The sequence below is a fragment of the Pinus tabuliformis genome, chromosome X, assembly GCF_031772625.1.
Source record: "Pinus tabuliformis cultivar Carrire ecotype Pingquan chromosome X, CPIR1, whole genome shotgun sequence".
In the NCBI taxonomy this organism is placed as follows: domain Eukaryota; kingdom Viridiplantae; phylum Streptophyta; class Pinopsida; order Pinales; family Pinaceae; genus Pinus; species Pinus tabuliformis.
In genome coordinates this window covers 1,180,768,327-1,180,774,776 of record NC_142308.1, presented here as the reverse complement: position 1 = coordinate 1,180,774,776, position 6,450 = coordinate 1,180,768,327, and positions in this window count along the sequence as shown.

Below are 6,450 nucleotides of genomic sequence, written 5' to 3'. Positions count from 1 at the left end.
GGTAAAAACATATTTGTACTCCTACAATTGGATTTGTATTAATATTCTCATAAAAACTACAGAGAATGCTAATAGTCTTCTCTCAAAATACAACTACGAACTAGGAACCCCTTTTCCATCTTCTTTTATCATTAAATACAAAGAGGAATTCGAAATTACCACTCTAGGTGGTTGAATTCACTGCACATGGGTAAAATAGGCTAAATACAATGTTTTTGTAGAAAAGGAGAAACCTACCATAGAGAAGCTATCATAATTTGGAAACATCACTTTTTTAAAGCTTACAAAAATTTAGAAACAACATGTCAAGACTTATCAATTAAACTAACTTATCTATGCTTATCTGACCACAAAAAACACTTCTAGAATGTCCCAAAATATAAGTTTGTAAAAATAGCCATAACTAATAAACTTGCATAGTGGTGTGAAATGGGTTTCCAACTTAGCATGGTTGAAGGTTGTTCTAGACAAAACTGAGCTAATGGGTGCACTTTAAATGACATTGTGTTGGTGTAAAACCTTTGATATATCCTCTTTAGCCTTTGTAGACCTCCTGACTGACTTCTCACCACTTGCACAACACTTGTGTAGCAGAAAAGAGATTTTGATTTGTATTAGCAGCTCCTGCTTCAAACTAATTGTAGTGATTAGCTAATCATCTCATCAAACCTTATAGAACCTAACATACTTCCAATATACCAAAATATCCACATGTTCATCAAAATATGACATTATGACACTACATAACATGCCCTTAATCATATGGATTTAGCCTTCAAAAAAACAGAACAGAGCATATAGCTTCAAAAACTTAAAAAATGGCAACATGAACAAGACCTCCTTATGCCACCTTAGTTTTGTGTAGCCTCAACCAAGATGCCAAGGCTACCTCCTCCTCCTCTTTCTAGATGATGGTTTGGCTTCCTTGGATTGTTTTGGAACTATGGACTGCTTGCTAGAAGAATGCTCAGCTTGCTTGGATGACTGCTTGGTTTTCAAGAGTTCTTTTCTAGTCCTGGCTAGTTTTTGTCTCATCGGTCTTAAGCTTCTTCTCATGATCAAATTCCTTGTATTGTATATTTTCACTTGTCTATGTATAGGAAGGATCCACTTCAAAAATACCTTGGCTTTATCAACTGTGTCAATAGATTCCAATACTTCAACATAGAGTTCCTCTTTGTACCATTAATGTTGTTCTAGCACCTCATCAACCTGATGTTGGCAATCCTCAAATTTCCTCAAACAATTTCTAATACTCTTTCCATTCATCAAACTCTGGATTTTCTATTGCTAGAAGGGTCTCTTTCATTTTTTCTTGCCTCTTATTTGGTGATCTTGTCCTAGGTCTTCTTCACTGTTCTGGCACATTTAACTCCTCCACCTCAATCACTTGCTTGTTTTTGTCCTGGTTTGTAGGTTTAGAAGGATTCCTGGATGATTCACCTTCACTATACAAATTTTCCTCTAATACTTTGTGCCTAAGCTCCCTATTTTAATTTTTTAAATAAGCCACCATGAGATGAGCTTTGTCAAGGTTGTACTACAGCTCTATGATTTTCATATCCTTGTCTTCCATGGGAGCCTCTTGACTATCTTCTTCAAATTCTCGACCTTGTTCTTCCAATTTCTCTGGTGCATCATCATGTGGCTCAATTTTCTTCTTAGAGGTTGTTTTTTCAAACATCTTCTTTGGAGCTAACTTGGTTCTTAGTTTGTGGAGAAACTGTGTTTCTTCTTGGTCTGTTTGTGACAACCTACCTTTCCCTCTATTTGTTGCTCTCTTATCCTTCAATGGCTTCTCTTTCTTTTCAACTTCAAGCCTATTGATAGATTCTTTGGTTGTAGGTGCTTCTTCATTTGTGCCTATTGAGGGAACGCCTTCTTTCCTTTTGGAGTTATATGAATGGGCCAACAAACTTGAGGTTGACAAGAAATCCTCCCAAGAACTCTTCCTCTTCTCTAATTCATTCAAGACCAACAATTTAATTAGTTAGAAGTGGAACAAAATGGGAAATTATTCTCTCCCATAGAGGGAACGTTTTTTGCCATTTTTCCCAATCTATTAAAGAGGTAATGAGGTAAGCTAAGGATCCTTTTGTTAATCAATTGCATGAGCAGCCTGATATGGTATTGGTATACTCTGCTGAAATGACCTTCACAAGTGAAATATCTTTGTATTTTTTTCATTCGTTTGTAGTGGTGGTTCAATAGGTAACTTCTTGGAAAGGTAGGCCCATGTTTACCTTTGTAATGAGGTTTCACAAAGCCTTTTAACATGATGTATCAAGTTACATGCCTTTAAACCAACTTTGACCTAGTAAAGGTATCTCTGTGGCTTGGGAGATGGTTTCCTCTGAAACTATAAACTCCAAGTCCCTAGTCTTCACCTCGTTACCTTTGAAACTGAGGGAAAATAGACTGACCACTTGAAAATGGTAACCATAGGTTTGAATTTTTTCACAAAACAGCACACATCCTATTTGTTTAAATAATGCTCAAATAGTTGGGTTAGCGTTGATCATCTCCAAACTTATGGGTTTAAATCGGACCACTTCTCCTCCCTTGATTTTCCTTCTATTCCCGGGGTTTTCCATATTGTTATGTAGATTTGTTGAACACATTTACAAATCCACTTGTGTGAAAGAGATAAATTGTTTGTGGACAGAGGATTAAATGACAATGCAATGCATAGGGTGACAACACAATGAAGAGGTTAGTGAGTGTCAACATGATGAACTGTGGCAAATTTATGCAATTGACTACGGTTTCAATAAGATGTAAATGACTTTGGACTTTGGGGAAAGACAAACATCTTCAACCTTATATGGCGAAGTTGTAGGATAAAACATGAATTTTCATATGAAATATGAGACAAAGGTTAGATGATCGAACACATACAAAACCCACAAAGCTACGAAATACGGACTTTGCAGTGACCAACAACACACAAACTTTGTGTAGCCAATACGAAGAAAATTTAAACACATTTGATCTATAACCATGCCCGATCGCTTATCTAACAAAAACAATGACTGGAGAGTATATTTCCTATCTCAAACGCCATAAAAAAAATGAGGATATGGAACAAAAGGCTTACACAGACCCCCGTGAAGACTGAACCCCATGCGCAGTAGTTGCATAGTCATGGGCAGTTTGTGTAGCAGTTGTGCAACGACCTCTTTCCTTCTGATTTCCAAACACTAACTTTTGACCTTTTGCAAGCTTCCAAAACTTCTCAGAGTGCGGGTTTCAATGGAGTGGGAATGAGCACAACTTAAAAAAAAAAAAATGAATTTAGTGCCTCCATATGCCTTGTTTCATGTCATGAGGATGAATGATTGAGTGGAGTAAGAGTGAAATTATATGGGGGATAACTTCCAATGATGATTAATAATGAGAAGTAAATACCATTTACTAGACCCACAGTAATTCTAATTAACATGAATCTGACTAACATGACTTTGACTAATGATGGATGAACCCCATGAAATGACCCCTTGAACCCTCCATGATTTCCTTTGTCCCTCCATGATTATAGATTTGGAAATTATGACTTTATAACCTTCTCATGGATTTTAGACTTCATATTTTTACAAAATTCAACTTTAGTTTCAAAAACCCCTTTATGACATGAACCTTTAAAATGGGGGAAGAGAGCCTATCACACCCACAAATCATTTCATATAGAAATCTTTAGACTATGACACCTTGTGACCCATAGGCTAGAATTTAGAAAAAGGCCTAAAAAATGGAATAGTAAGATAATAAAGCATTATGATTCCTAGAATATAGAAGCCTAACATTGGCTCCAATGTTGATGGCACACTCCTATTGAGGTTCTAAGAACATTGTAGACTAGTAGCCTAACCATTCAGAAATGGAGTCAAATATAAAAAGTCTCGACTAATTATGATTGATTTGATTTTTACCTTACATATGGAAGTATACCACTGGAACCTTAGGGCCTTCTCCTCGGGCTTCAAATTACAATGATTAGCCACCTACACTTTGTAGTACTAAAAATAGAATGGTATATTTAATGGAATTATGGATTAGCTAAATTTCAAGTGAGATAGTGTTTTAGTGGCGTGCCATTTATAGGCCCTCCCCCAAGTAGTTCATTAGTTTGGTCCTTTAACAAGTAAGCAGTGTTGCCATGGAAAGAACCCATTTTGAAGGGCCCCTTCCACAAATTCTGAAATTCTTTCCTTTATCCTCATTCTTGGCATCCCATTTTAACACTAAGTCTCCAATCTGAAAATATTCTGCTTTAGTTCTCTTGTCATAAATATTCTTAATTTGGTCTTGTATCACCTGAGTATTATTGAAAACTTCTACCCTAGTCTGCTACAATTTGATCATTTGGTTGATCCTCCTTTGCACATCATTGGGCTCCACTTCAGCCTCCAATAGAAACCTCATCAGTAGAACTCCTAATGAAGAAGGAAACGCAAGATCTATTCCATAAACTAGCTAGATATGGGATGTACCTATTGATTTTTTTGTGCTTACTCGGTCAACCCACAATGCATTCACTAGCTTCTTATGCCAATTCCTTTTGTTTTCTTGCAGGATCATTTTAATGATGTTGACCAAATTTTTGTTAGAGGACTCAGCTAGGACATTACCTTGAGGGTAATAGGATGTTGAGTTTCCAAGGGTGATGTAATACTTGTTGCAAAAATCCACCATCTTCCTTGATTTGAAAGAAACAACATTGTCTGTGATGATCTTCTAAGGGAAGCCAAACCTGGACAAGATATTATCCTCCAAAATATGAATGATAACCGCATCTATAGCCTGCCAAGTTGGGGTTGCTTCAATCCACTTAGTAAATAGTTGGTGGCTGTCAAGATCCACTTATGTTGTCCGGATGAGGCCGATTGGATTTTACTATGAAATCAAGTCCCCACTGCTCAAAGGGTGACTCAACCGCAAGATATTTTAGGGGCAGCGGGAGAAGCTTCCTCCTTTCTTAAAAAATATGGCATTCATGACAGCTGGAAACTCTTTTATATACATTAGTGTATAATGTTGGCAAGTAAAAACCAGCCCTTAATATTTTGTTAGCAGTTGTCTTCCAAAACAAGTGTCCTCCACAATCCCCTTTATGAAACTCCTCTATGGTTTTTTGTGCCTCATCTTCAAGTAAATAGTTCAGCAACATACCACCGGGCTCTTTTCAATACAAGGATTGATTTATAACACAAAACTTGACAACTTTCAATTTTAGGAATCTAGATTTTGTTTTAGTCAAACCTGGGGATTATTGTAAATGCTGCAACACATATATAATGTTTTTATACCAAGGATAAGAAGCAAATCTTTCCAACACCTGTTGAACTGGCTGTGAATAATCCTCGTTTGAAAAATCAACTAAAAAATGAATATCAAGTGCATGCAGATTTGATTATGCCATCATCTTTTCCATTCCTTGCCCTTTAATCGGTTTTGTGGGTCTAATTTCCACATCATATTCAAGTATCACAACAATCCACTTATCCCTCTTGCCTTTCGGGTCATTTTGAGTGAGAATGTACTTCACAACAGAGTTTGGCACATAGGTGATGATGTGTGAATCCAGAATGTACACTTGGAAATCCTTTAGAGATTTCACCAAGGCAAAGGCCTACTTCTCCATAATATTGTGTTTGAGGGAAACATCTCTAAGACACTTACTAGAGAATGTTATTGGCTGCTCTATACCTTGCTAATTATTTTGTGTTAGGATAGTTGCTATGCTATGCTTTGAAGCAAATGAAAAAACAATAAAATCTTGAGTATAATACAGACTAATTTATAGGAGCACAGGGCTAGGCAGATTTTACCTCATTAAAATATTTTCTGGCTTCCTCGGTCCACTTAATCTCATTGTCTTTCTTCAACATGTTTGTAATTTCCCTTTTGATCTCTTCTAAGTTGGGGATTAACCTCCTTAAGAAGTTTATTCTTCCAAGAAAATACTGAATTTATTTTTTGTTTCTTGGGATATCCACCTTTTGAATTGCTTCTATTCTGTGAGGATCTATTCTAATGTCGTCTTTGGAAATGATGTGTCCTAACATATTTCCTTCTTTCATCACAAACAAATACTTCTTAGGATTTAGAGATATGCCATAACTTCTACATTCCTCAAACACAATCCTTAGATGCTACAAATGATCCTCATTAGAATTTTAATACAAGGTGATGTCATTAAGATAGATGACCAGAATTCTATCCTTCTCATCAACAAAGGCTATATACATAGCTCACTGAAACATGGCTCCCGCATTCATCAAACCAAAGGGAATTTTGGCGTACATGAAGGTACCCCATGTTGTAGTAAATGCAGTTTTGTTTTGATCACCTAGATGAACAAGAATTTCATTATATCGTGAGAAACCATCTAGCAACAACATCCTTCTTGCACCTACCACCTTTTAAAGAATGTGATCCATATTGGGCAAT